Raw genomic sequence first — 13,991 nt, 5'->3', positions numbered from 1 at the left:
CTGTTCGGTGTGAGAGGCCTGGCTTTTGGCTTATCTCGACTATCCACATGCCTTCCTCCCTCAGCTTAATCACGTCTAGCTTTTGATTTAAGGTGAGAGATGTGCGACCGTTCCTTTCACTTGAACACCTAGAGGCCATTGTAGGGTTATTAATTGGCCTAATTTCAATACTGTTGTGTCACAGGGAATAGCAAGGTCTGAGGAGAGGGAGAGGGATGGGAGAATTGTGTCATAGACTGAAGTCTCTGCCATGCCCCAGTCTGTTCTCATCAGCTGTCTGAAGTTGCTTCCCTGCACCATGTGCTCAGAGGGTTGGGGAAGAGAGAGTGAGCAAGGAAGGAGCTTCCTTACAGATCTGTGGGCTGGAATTTGCTTACGTCATTTTGTTGTTGCTTCCTTAGCCCAAACTCAGCACTGGACCAGACCTAGCTGCAAGGAATGCTGGGAAATGTAGTCTCTTCAAGGAATGCTGGGACCAGGACTGACTCCTGATCAGGGGTTGCAAACCCACCTGCCCTCTGAGACCAGACAGGGAACACAGAGCTGTGAAGTGGCTGGGTACAGGAGGGGGCACAGGGGGAGTGAGGGCAATGCTTGACCTACCTGAAAGCATGGACATAAAAAAGGATTGAGGCACTACTGCCTGCAGGCAAAGCTGTTTGAGAGCTGGACCCAGCCCCCAGCGGGTTGCTGACCAGGCCTGCTTCTGTCAGTGATGCTCCGGTTTCCAAACCCCACAGCTTAAATACCCGTGCATAAAGGAGGCATTTCGTGAACTGTGGCACTTACGAAGGTGATGGGAACAGCAGCCTCTTAGGGCATTGGTTAAATCCAGGTGATCGTTTTCTTGGTGGAAAGCCCCATAAAGGGGGTTCCTCTAAACAAGGCCTGCAAAAGCAGTGGTTCTTCTAGGAAAGGGTCCCACCTCATGGGCTTCCTCCCATTCCCCTGCCCGCTGGTACCCTGGCACCTCCCCCGCCAGGCCCATTGATCAGTTATTGGGGCTGACTGTAGCACAGCCCTGGGCAGCTTAGGTGCATGGAAAATGGGGCGGGGCTGTGTGGCTGCTGAGCTCTGGAGGGGCGTGGGTGGTGCATGGCTCGAGCTGGAGCTTCCTGGGGCAAGTAGATTAATGCAGTGAGGCTGAAGGGCTTCAGTTTGTGTTAGAATTCCCAGGAAAAAACGCTGCAGGGATGCAGAGGGATCGGGCCTGATGTTCCTTCCTCCATGACCAGCTCTGCACGGGGCCTTCTGTGTGGCATCCTCTGGCCCCCCTTTGAGATATAGAGAACACATGCACACAGAGATGCACACACGTGCACACATGCGCACACAGATGCATACATACTGACACACAGATACACATACATGCACACACAGATGCACACAGCTGCACACACAGATGCACACATATGCACACGTGCACACACGGGTGCATACATACACACGAATGCACACACATGCACACACAGGTGTGCACACGCACACAGAAACAGATGCACGCATATATGCACATACATCACACAATTCACAAGCAGCAGTGAATTCAGCTGAGTGAGCTGGGAGCCTCCATGGAGCTCACCTCATCCTGGTCTCTCTGGTCAGGCGCACCGGTTTCTTGTAGCTTGTCAGACAGGATCACAAGGCAGTGACCTGTCATCCCAGTCCAGCCTGGACCTGCTGAATTTGGCCTGTTTAGGAAGAACCTGGACCAGATGTCAACACCATGTGATTTATCCAGGTGAGCAGTAAGGCTCGGCACCCTGGGCTCTATTCCTTCTTGACAGCCCTTGGCTAGGTCTGAGGACTTCATGTCACCAAAGCAGCCCTGGTAGGAGACTGAGCTTGTGGTCCCCAACACAAGCTCTCTACAAATGGATCTCTGGCTGGTTCTGTGAGTCCTGCAACCTCCATCTATCTCTCTGTCAGCTTTCTCTTAATTAATTTTATCAGGAGCCCAGGAACTGCATCTTTCACTCCAACTGGGTTGGAACTGGCTATGAGCCAAAGTCAGGTAGTCTGCAGGCAGCTGGGCTCCCTCAACCTTCAGTTTTTAATTAAAGAGTTGGAGGTTCACCCAGAGTACGACGAAGCCTCACTGCAGGGAGGGCCCCTGGAAGAGAGTGGCTTCTTCCCGTACATTTCACCCTGGCCTTAATCCAGCCTTCAAGCAATCTGAAGTTGGTGGGAGTGGTGCCAAATGGTCACCTTCCCCTGATTTTCTGTCAGATGCGAGGCCCTGTCAAGAATGTGCAGTGAGCAGGGGTGGATGACAAATACCCTCCTTCCTCCAGAAGCCCACGAGGAAGCCGGAGTGGAGTGAAGGATAAGCACGTGAGAATTTAAAGACCGGTACAGCAGACATGCGTCCCAGATCACAGAACAGGGACATGGAAGGAAGGTATTTGTTTTGTTTTTCTTTTTGTGACGCTGGCAGATTTCTTTTAGGAACTCATGTTTAATTGGAAGGTGGAATTAATCACAGTCAATTTGGATCCCACCTTCAACTGAGGCCACATCTTAGTTCCAGGAGGCTTCATTGCACAGTGCCAATGAATGGGAGAGGCATCAGTCAGAACAGTCTGTGCGGCGCTCCAGTGACACAGCCCCCAGCCGCTCACTGGCTTAAAACCTTTTCTCCCCTTGCGCACACTTCATGTCTTTCATGTGCATTCAGGAGTCATATGGTTTGGCCGTGTCCCCACCCAAATCTCATCTTGAATTGTAGCTCCCATAATTCCCACGTGTTGTGGGAGGGACCCGGTAGGAGACAACTGAATCACGGGGGCGGTTTCCCCCAGACTGTTCTTGTGGGAGTGAACATGTCTCACGAACTCTGATGGTTTTATAAGGGGAAACCCCTTTCACTGGGTTCTCATTCTCTCTTGTCTGCCACCATGTAAGATGTGCCTCTCACCTTCTGCCATGATTGTGAGGCCTCCCCAGCCATCCGGTGCTGTGAGTTCATTAAACCTCTTTTTCTTCAGAAATTACCCAGTGTCAGGTATATCTTTATCAACAGTGTGAAAATGGACTAATACAAGGAGGCTCCACTCATTATATGAAAACCCCAGTGAAGAAAGCACAGGCTGATCCCTCTGAAAAGTTTCTATGTTTAATGGAGGGAGAAAGCTTAAACTCCAAGAAGCATATTTTCAGTAAAATGGGACCAGGATCCCCATATTTTATACCCAACCTTGTTAGGCATCTCACAGTTCAGACACTGGTAGTAGAGAAAAGTGGGTGTGGATTTGAGTTGGGTAACATCAGAAAATGTTATGATATGAAATAGCGTCATACATCAAATGTCTTAGTTTACATATACCTGGCCACCCATCCATCCTCATGAGGAAGGCACTCATTGTTTTTCCACAGTGAGACCATGGATGCCCAGAGAGTTTCAGCCATGTTCTGAGACTGCACAGCTGGCCCGGGTGGCCCCAGGAATAGAACTGGGTGTCATCTGGCCCCAAAGCCCAGGCTCTTCCCACTTGCTGTCTTCTGCCTCCTGGTACCCCTCCCCTCATCCTCTTACCTGGGAACTTTTTCATCTTAAAAACCCCCACACACTCACTCACCCAGACTTTGTGGCTCCTGTAGCTTTCTTCAGAGAAAGCAGACAGTGGGGCCCACCTTGTTCTTAGGCAGACCCTCTGGTCCCCGCCCGTGGCCCAGCCTCACTGGACACAGCGGGAGATGCAGGGGAAGAAATGTCAGAGGAGCTTCTGGTGTTGCCTTTGGGATCTGATGGAATGTGGCAGCTATGAATGCAGAAGAGCCTCCGAGTCTTCATCACTTGCCTAGTGATGGGCATTTGGACAGTTCTGCTATTTTGCTGCTACCATCAAGGCCACAGAGGGGCAGCAGGGTTGTTGTGCGTGTTGGAAGCCCTCTGGTAAAAAATTCCCTGGCAGGGCACCCTGGTCCTTAGTAGGTTTCTTGATAAATGCTGGATGATTTATCGATCCACCTATGTAGTTAGCAGGGTCCACACGTTAGTTACTTATTTTGGAGTGTATCCTTTAATTCCCATGTTTCTTGCTCAGGCCATTATCATCTATTCCCTTATCATCACCCATGTCCCCGTCCTTCCATACCACCATATCACCCTGTCAATATACCCACATTTATCATGTTAGATCCCATGCCATCATCCCTTCCACACATCATCCCTTTATCACTACCATCTATCCATACCATTGTACCCACCACTGCTCATCATCACTCCCACTATCCACTGGCCTCCACCATCCATCCATCCATCCATTCCTTTTATTCCATGTCCATCCATTTATTCCATTCCACTGTCCTTCCATTCCACTGTCTGTCCATCCACCATCCTTCCTCCTGTCCTTGTCCTTTGTCCATCCACCACCATCAGCATCCATCCATCCACCATCCATCCATTATCCACCATTGTCCACCACCACCACCATCCACCAGTCCACATATCCACGGTCTCCTTCCTTCCACCCCATATACCCATATACCCCTATCATAACTATCCTTTGTCCACCACCACCACCATCATTGCCAAGTCGTCACCATCACCATCATCATCCTGCCGTCACCATCGTCACCTGCCAAGTCGTTTGCTCTGGCGTTAAACCGCCATATCGTCGTCATCGCTGTCATGGTCGATCGTCATGGTGCCACCATCAGCATCCCACCATCCCATCCCGCCATCCCATTTATCCTTTATCCATTATCCATCCATCCATGTCCATCCATCCATCCATCCATCCACCATCCATCCTTCCTTCCATCCATCCTTCCATCCTGTCCATCCACCACCATCGTTGTCCTTCCTTCATCCATCCACTATCCCTGTCCACCATCCACCACCATATTCTCCTTCCACCATCCTTTCCATCCATCCGGTCCATCCATCCACCATCCATCCATCCATCCACTACATCCATTCCTCCACCCTTCACCACCACATCCATCATTTATCCATCCATTCCACCCTCTTCTTCAGTCCTTGCCATTGGGTCGTCACTCGCTTGTTGGCGTTCATTCGCTGTTTGTCCTTGCCGCAAATCTCCGGTCATCCGCCGCCGTCGTCATTTGTCACCGTTGTCACCTGCCATCGTTGCCGTCATCGCCGTCGCTGCCGTCGTCGTCGCCGCCATCGTTGTCACCGTGGTCACTTACTTACTTTCGTCATCTTCACTATCATGATAGTATCCTGCTATCCACCACCACCATCAGCATCAGTCACCATCATCACCAGCATCATCCTTATTACCATCATCACCACCATACTCATCATCCTATTATGATCATCACCAACATCACCACTACTACCATCATCATCATCACCATCACCCTCACCATCATCATCACCATCCACCACCATCATTATTATAACTATTACCATTATCTTTATCATATTCACAATGAACATCTATTGGACACTTTAATTTAGAGGATGCTAAGTTAAGAACTTTGTATGCATCATTTTATTTAATCTTTCCAATAATCACTTGTTGAATGAATCAATTCATCAAACCACCAGACATCAATAGGGACCTTAAGAGTTATTTATCTTAGGCTGGGCGTGGTGGCTCATACCTTCAATCCCAGCACTTTGGGAGGCCGAGGCTGGCAGATCACGAGGTCAGGAGATTGAGACTATTCTGGCTAACATGGTGAAACCCCGTCTCTACTAAAAATAGAAAAAATTAGCCAGGCATGGTGGTGGGCACCTGTAGTCCCAGCTACTCGGGAGGCTGAGGCAGGAGAATTGTATGAACCCAGGAGGCGGAGCTTGCAGTGAGCCGAGATCACGCCACTGCACTCCAGCCTGGGCGACAGAGCGAGACTCTGTCTCAAAAAAAAAAAAAAAAAAAAAAGTTATTTATCTTAAATACTGTATCTGTGACAAAACTTTTCCTCCTCCTCCATCATCCTCCCACTAGCATTCATTGAGTTCATATTGTGAACCAAGAATGATACGTAACTTATTTTGTTTCCTCAATAATCATTTGCAGTAAGGACTGTTGTCATTCCATTTTATAAATGAGGCAGCTAAATCTCAGAGAGGTGAACTCACTCATCCCAGCATCACCCAGCTATGGAGTGGTCGAGCCTGGATTTGAACCAGGGAGTCTTGCCTCACAGTCTGGGAAAATAGGATCATGTCACTGCCTCCCAAACACACAGGCCACTAACATTCTGGCCTGGCCATTCATCCTTACAAAGATTATCTTTCAATGTGTCTGCAGACCCCGATTAGGAAGATAGTGGGGAAAATTCATGGTCATGAAATCCTGGTATGAAAGAATGTTCTTTTCCATCTTTACCTTTAATCTCTGTGGCTAGAGCTTGGGAAATGTGTATGGGCTGCGCACATTTTCTGATCTGGCACTAAGTTGGCTTATTACGCAGACAACTCAGGTTTTAGCTCCAGACATTTTAGCATCTTGCCAGGAATCTCTGCATTTCATTTTCCTCTTTATTACAAGTCCATATTTTAAATCAAGGTAGGACTTGAGAGGGCCTAAAATTTTCCTTGCTACACAGGATGGATGGTGTTTTAGACAGAGAGAACAGAATAAATTCCTGGAACAGATGGAGACAAAAAAATAAGCCACACGTGAGCAGCTCAGGGTGGTCTCTATCATCATTCTCATGTTTGCAGTGGTGAGACCTGCAGCTGTAGTCAGCGAGCATGTGGTCCTGGTCCATGCCTGTCTTCTATGCCCTGATGGTCTGGAGGTCCTGTACTCAATCTCCAGAGAGGGTCAAGCTTAGAGACTCTGCAGGACTCGAACCCATTAGAGTTTCTCGTTCAGTGAAGGCTTAATGTCTGTACTCATCAAGAACGGGTGCTGGCCGATTCTCACGGTCTGCTTTGCTGCGCAGAGGGAGACCTCTGTGCTCTCAGGGGTTATTTGCAGTATTTCCAGGGCCTGTCACTGGTGCCAGGCTGCATGTGTGAAATCCTGGAGTGTGTTCACAACGGACTTCAGGGGCCGGACTACAGGGCCTCAGGGGCATCAGTTTCTCCTGATGAGGCAAACTTGTGGGCTCAGCTCTTTGCACCTGCCCAGGTACCTGCTCTGCACCTGAAACCAGTTTCCTCACACTGCACCATGGCTGCAGCCGTAGGTCCACTCCAGGCCCTGTGCTGGGACTCCTGAGCCTTCCACTGGCCATCAAGTTGGAGAAGTTATTTATCACGTTATTTACCAATGATTTCCTGAGATGGGGTGACACCAGTTCATTGAACTGACAGGCACTCATTAATCATGCTGTTGTTAAAGCAATAAAATTGAAAATGGTTTCATGTCAAGCAGTTAGAAAAGTTGCCACATTTTTGAAAAACAGGACGGCAATCAGAACACACTTGTACCCTGGAAGGCAATAAGCAAGATGACATTTTATTGTGTTATGCTGCTGGTATTTGGGCACCATTTCCCCTCTGTTCCCTAGACTTTCTGTAATGTAGTTGTTCCATTCAACAATTAAAGCAAGCACAGTTTTCAGGCCAGGAAAGCTCCAGGAAGCTTCCTTTCCAGGTAATTAAATCTGATACTCAAGAGGTCGCCTGAAGCTGACTCTGCCACCAGAAGCCCCTGGAGAACTCCAGCTTTGAGGCATCCAGGCCCTGGAGCCAGGAGCAACCTTCCTGTCTCCTCACTTTTCTCCTGCTGCCTGGAGGGGCCAGGCTGAGGTTTCTGCCAGAGTGAGTGCCCTTGGGTTGGCAGGACCCTTGGTCAGGGGTGGCAACCAGAGCTGCACGGCCTGGCCGTGCTTAGTTGGTTTCTTCGGCTCCCCTCCTTATTCCAGGAATCCAAGATGTGCAGTTTCCTCATTGGGAGCTACTTTTCTGGAGCATCCTCCTGGGGGAGAGGCTCTGTGGTTAGAGAAAGGAGCTGGTCCTTTGCCATCTCCCCACCTCACTCCTGGCCTTCCTTGACGGGAGGAGCAGAGAGCAGAGGCTCAGGGCGGCAGCACCACACACAGACCTTGTGGACGATGCCCCACTTCCAAAGCAGCCAGGAGTGTGTTTTCAGATTTAGAATCAGATTCATGAGGGGTCGGCCTCAAAGTTCATAATGGTGTGGGGAAGCGGGCAGGGCTGTGTTTTCATGTGTGTGCCAGATCAAGCTCCCCCAGCACCATGGTGGGAAACGCCACCTTCCTACGCCCTTGTTTGAGAGTCATGAGACACATCAGCCGATAAACAAGCTACACGGTGTTCTCTGGCGGAGAAAGTGGTGCCCCGTGGTTAGGCCAGAGTTCCCAGGGCTGTTTTTAAATGTGGAGCCTTTTCTTGGGGGTGATCCAGATCAAGTTTGGAAAACTTTATTCTTAATACTAGAGCTTTCTTCCAACTCTCAATCCTCAAACAGACTCTTACATGGCATTGCAAAGTATCAGGCAGATTTATTTGGTTTTAATTCAATCTGAAGTGGCAGAAACAAAACACAAAGCAGCTTTTGCAAAAACTATAATTTATTGGCTCATATAACAAAAATATCCGAAGAGATGGCCTCAGGGATGGCTAGATCTAGGGGCTCAAGTGACGGTATTGAGATGTTGTCTTGTTCCATCTCGCAGATCTGATTTCTCATTTGTGCCTTGGCTGTCCCCAGTGATACCAAGATAGCTGCCTGGATCTGAGTCTCACTAATACAGCTGTCCCTCAGTATCCTCAGGGGATTGGTTCCAGGAGCCCCCAAGGATGCCAGAATCCATGGATGTTCAAGTCCCTTATACAAATGGCGTAGTATCTGCATAGAATGCACACACATCCTCCTGGCATAGGATCTGCATAGAATGCACACACATCCTCCTGTATACTTTAAATCATCTCCAGATTATGTATAGTACCTAATACAATGTAAATGCTACGTCAATAGTTATTACACTATAGTTTAAAAATTTGTGATTTTTATTGTTGTATTTTTTTTTTCTTTTTTGAAAATTTTCTGCCTGTGGTTGGTTGAATCCACAGATGCAGACTCTTGCAGACCCAGAAGGCCAACTGTATTTGCATCTTCCTAGAAAGCCCAGAATTCTTCTTTTTTGATAGTTTCAATGAAATTCAGGACAGAGTCTCACTGGTCCACCCAAGCCTACATGTCTGTCCCTGAGTCTGTCTCTGGTAAGGATTTTGATGATGCAGTTAGCCAGGTGTGAGTCACATGAGCATCTTAGATCCAGGAAAATGATCAGCCCTGCTAAACACATAGAATGATGAGATGGGTGGCTCACCAAGGAAAATGAGGCTCAGTTGTAGGAGAAGGGGGACTGCGTGCGGTTCCAGCCATACCAACAGACGCTCATCGTTTTTCAAGTTCCAGATAATCTTGTCTTCTCCAACCTCCTCCTCATGTCTTTAGACCAGCTGGTCTCCCTCCTCCATCACTGCAGGGCCACACCTGGCCCAGGTCGTTCATTGTCATGCACATTATCCCTTGTGTTGTGTGGGGCTGTGTCTTTCTTATCTATCTGATTAGATTCTAAGCTCTTTGGAGAGCGGTATCTTATTTCACATTTGCTCTGTGCACATAGTGTATTAGCTCTTAGTGTCTATATCTATCAAGTGTTAAGTTCATTCTCAACACAGAATGAGAAAAAAGGAGAATGATTGAAAGGCAACTTGAAACAAACCAACATAATTTTCTGTTCTGTTTTTTTACAGATTCTCATCTTTCAGTCTGTATCATTTCAATGTCATCTGCTACAGAGAGGCACTTAGATAAGGAAGCAGGAGTTTTCTGATCACCCCCACCCCCCGATGGCCGTGACTTCCACGGGTAAGATCACATCAGGGTCTGAATGTTTATGACCTGGGTCCAGTGCCTTGTTCCCGTGTGGGAGTGGGGGTGGCGCATAAGGGTGGGTTTTCCCAGGCCCTGGACAATAAGGACTAGAAGGATTGAGAAACTACTCCAGCTCTGCTCTTCCCAGAAACAGCTGTGGTCACACATGGAGCCCAATATCATGACCCTGTAGCCCTTTTTTGGGCAGTCAGCACAGTGCCTAGTACAAAAAAGCTGCCCAGTAAATCACAGTCGTGTGACTATATGAATGCACACATGATATAGTCTCTTGTGCACCAGGCAGGTGGTTACTGTTACTTGGTTAGGAGGGGAGGGGATCTATGGGGTCTAGGGTCTGTACTTGGTTAGAAGGGAAGGGAATCTATGGGGTCTGAGGTCTGTGCTGCCGTTTTGAAACTGCAGCTGATAGGGCCACAGTTGAATCAGGAAGGGAATGAGATGGTGGGGCAGGGCCAGGTCAGGTGTTCAAGCTCTTGAAAGATTACTTCCCTTCCTTTTTGGAAAATTAAAAAAAGCTTTAGCTCCAATGTCTTCAGGAAGCTGCTGCTGGTTTCAGCCAAGCTGAGGAACCATCGAGTGGAAACGTGAAAGGACTCATTGAGAGTGCTGGAGACGAGAAAGGAAGTTGGGCATTTTCACAGCTTCAGGATGAGACAACGTTTCAGCTGAATAATGACACCGGGAGAAATCTAGTCTTTCTGCATTGGTGCAGGTTGCCTGAAGGCGAAGCATTTACAGAAGGCAATGTCTGAGTGCGCACTGAAACAAGCGTGGTTATGCAGACCACTGTTCTGGCCTGTTCTTTTCATTCTGGATGCTGTTAGAAGTTGAGGGACTAATTACAAGAAGAATGTTCTCCTCAAACACAGCTCAACAGCATTTGTTCCCTTTTCTCCCATCTGGAGCGTGGGGATGCTGGGCTCACCCACAGTCCTGAGTCCCAGGGTCTGGCTCTAATATAAGCCTCTTCCCACACTCAGCATGAAAGCCAGGCAGCACCAGCCGGGTTCAGGAAGCTCACTGGGTTTCTGAACAGGATAGAGTATCCATCAGAAGCCTCTCTTTGACTTAAAATTCTGCATGAAATGCTGGAAAGCACAATCTCTCTCATTGCAGAAGCATCCCATTCTCTAGAGAGCCCGGCTTGAATTGCATGTTTGCAGAGGTACCGTTCAGACTTGTGGTGCATTTTCCTTTTCAACGGTGCATCCTCAGATGAGAGGTTTCTTCTCTCCTGCTCTGGGTGTCTTACAGGTGCTGTCATCTGTTTGGAGGCACTTAGTGACTCCCTGTCTGGGAGGTGTCATGGGAGGAATGCGGGCAGAGAGGCAGCCATGCCCATGAGTGCTCCTGGCAGCCACTTGAGCTTTCTGGGCCTCAGCTTCCTCATCTGTAGGATGGAGTGGTCACAGCGCCCACTTCGGGGGCAGCAGGGGATGAGGTGAGATGATGCAGCACCTGGGGTTGAAGTGACATGGCTGCTCAGTGAGCGGTCACTGGGGGAATAAACTGAGGCAGCCCCGTGGAGACACCACCTCGTGGGCTAGTGAGGACTGCACCACACACCTGTCCAGAGCCCAGGCATCCGGAAGCTATTTCCAGATCCAGGGAGATGAGATGTCCTCAGGGAACCCCAGGCTCTTGGCAGTTCTGATGCTCTGGAAATGAAATTATAAGGAGCTGGCGTTCTTGCCTGAGTTCCGGGAGTCACATCCCATCAACTCTTGCTGGTTAATTTCACTTCAAACTAAATCTGCCATCCATCCTCCCCCAGTTCCAGAAACCTCTTTCAGAGTATCTGAGAAGCTCCCCTCACTGGAGGCACAAAATCCCATCTCCACATGCAGTTTTGTCCCGGCATGTTTGATGGGGCTGAATCGCTGGCCACGGCCTCGCAGGAAACCCTCCTGGAGTGGAGACAGTTGTTAAACGGCCTGAATAAATCTGTCCTTGGACAACTATTAGATTATTTCTGGCGGACGGTAGTTACATCCAGAGAATTTGAAGTGGTGACGGTTATGTGTTCGCATACAAATCTATGATAAGGCAACTCTGGACCAATTCTGCCACGTATACACGGACATTCATTAGGAGGCAAACACAGAATGGCCCATATCAGACTCTTCTGTAAGCCCAGGAAGATCCTGATCTCCTGCTTTAAACCTGCCCCAGCGTCACCCTGCCGGAAGGGTTTACTAGAGGAAGGAAAAGGGAAGTTCTTAGGCAGCACCATGCTCAGCCATCCTCTGATCCACAGGCTGAACAGGGCCATGTGGGGACCGTGGGCACAGGCCAGCAGGCCTGTGTTTCCTCTACCTGTACATTCAGGGTTGGGGACATATCCCAAAATATATTAGAAAGTCCCCTCATCGCTAACAGAAGTGCTTTTCTAAGACCTGTAATGATTTGTAATAAGTTAGCAACTTCACCCGTAGATACCCACTTCTAATATTCATTACGCAAATAACAACACATCTGGTGCTGATCACACTTAGCATTGGTAATGGCTGCTCTATAAACTCACCAACCCAGGGTGCAAACTCCTGGGGGCAGCAGACTCACCCAGGATAGAGGAGGAACAACCCTCCTCTGCAGTCCTTCTTTGTGTCTGGGGGAGGCAGATGGCAGCTCACAGGTAGAAGATGGAGGGAGGACGTCTGAGTGTGGTCGGGTGTGAGGGAGACAAGTCAGATGCGCTGGGGCTAAATGTGGGTTTGGCCTCTGAGATTCCAGTCATGAACTGCCTCTTATTCTAGGTGGGGGATTTTGGAAAACCTGAGTCCAGAAGGTTCAATAAACACACATCCAGAGCCAGTGAAACCTGCTCTACCCATGAATTTTAACTTCAGAGAATGGTAACTTGAGATTTAAGGAGAGTTCTTCATAGGATGGAAAGACTGGGAGCAATATCACCCCCGCCTCCCTAAGGAAAGACAGGTGTTTCCAAGGAAAGGCATGATGTGAGCATGTACTTTCCGGGGGGCCTGGGGGTGCCAGATGCCCTAAAAGCCAGTGAGGAGAATTCTTCTCAAATGCTGCTCGGATCCCTGAGAGCCTGGATGAGGATGCAGAACCCCAGGGGTCAGAGACACAAAGGGGTCACATGCTAGTGGGCTGTCTTCCCTGGACCCTTACCTGGTACTCCCAAGAGATGGAGGCAGGATGTGAGTGTGGGAGAGCCCCTTGGTATGTATTTTAATAAACTCAGTTTATCGATGTATTGTGGTGAGGGAGAACACATACCTTGGGGAAGTGTGGACTTCTCAGTAAGAGAGCATCAAAAGGACTTAGCGTAGGACTGGGACCTGTGTTAAGTGACTTGCGAAGTGGAGTTTCTCGAATTAGATGCTGTTAGGAAGTGGGGGGTATTTCTGTGATTAAGCATTGTTATGGTTTGAATGTTTGCCCCCTTCAAAACTCATGTGAGAGCGTTGGGAAGTGGGACTGTTAAGAGGTGTTCAGCTCATGAATGGATTCATGCTATTATGATGGTTTACCTCCTCTCTGTCTCTCTGCCTTGTTATGATACAGCAAGAAAGTCCTCACCAGATGCCAGCACCTTGATATTGGACTTCCTAGACTCTAGAACTGTGAGCCAATATGCTTCTGTTTATTATAAATTTCCCAGTTTGTGGTATTCCTTTTTTGTTGTTGTTGTTGTTGAGACGGAGTCTCACTCTGTCACTCAGGCTGGAGTGCAGTGGCATAATCTCAGCTCACTGCAACCTCCACCTCCTGGGTTCAAGCTATTCTCCCACCTCAGCCTCCCTAGTAGCTGGGATTATAGGCACCCGTCATTATGCTTGGCTATTTTTTTTTTTTTTTTTTTGAGTAGAGACAGGGTTTTGCCATGTTGGCCAGGCTGGTCTTGAACTCCTGACCTCAAGTGATCCGCCCGCCTCACCTTCCAATGTGCTGAGATTACAGGTGCGAGCCACTGTGCCTGGTCCCAATCTGTGGTATTCTGTTATAGCAACAGAAAATGGATGAAGACAGGCATCTTAACAATTCTTAGATAGAAGCTAAGAGCAAGGCTGCGGCTGTGCTTGGTGCTGAGGCTGCAGTCTCTCACACTGGCCAAGATAGAGGGAACGTTGATTGTTTTGTGGTTTGGAACATGCTCGTGTTTTGTCTGTAATCTGATATGATCACAGTTGTTCTTGTTTTTGTCCTGCTTCATCATGTCACAGA

At 48.6% G+C, this 13,991-nt stretch overlaps 1 long non-coding RNA gene across 1 annotated transcript; it reads left to right on the top strand.

The window, feature by feature from the left end:
• Nucleotides 1-1,446: 1,446 nt before the first annotated feature.
• LOC103876190 lies at nt 1,447-13,420 on the top strand. The gene is made up of 3 exons (XR_002515929.2): nt 1,447-1,741; nt 2,295-2,401; nt 9,659-13,420. It is a non-coding gene; the product is annotated as an uncharacterized LOC103876190 (long non-coding RNA).
• The last annotated feature ends 571 nt before the right edge of the window (nt 13,421-13,991 follow it).

The sequence above is a fragment of the Papio anubis genome, chromosome 9, assembly GCF_008728515.1.
Source record: "Papio anubis isolate 15944 chromosome 9, Panubis1.0, whole genome shotgun sequence".
In the NCBI taxonomy this organism is placed as follows: Eukaryota; Metazoa; Chordata; class Mammalia; order Primates; family Cercopithecidae; genus Papio; species Papio anubis.
Note: the sequence above shows the minus strand (reverse complement) of the source record. Positions and strands in the feature narration are given on the sequence as shown.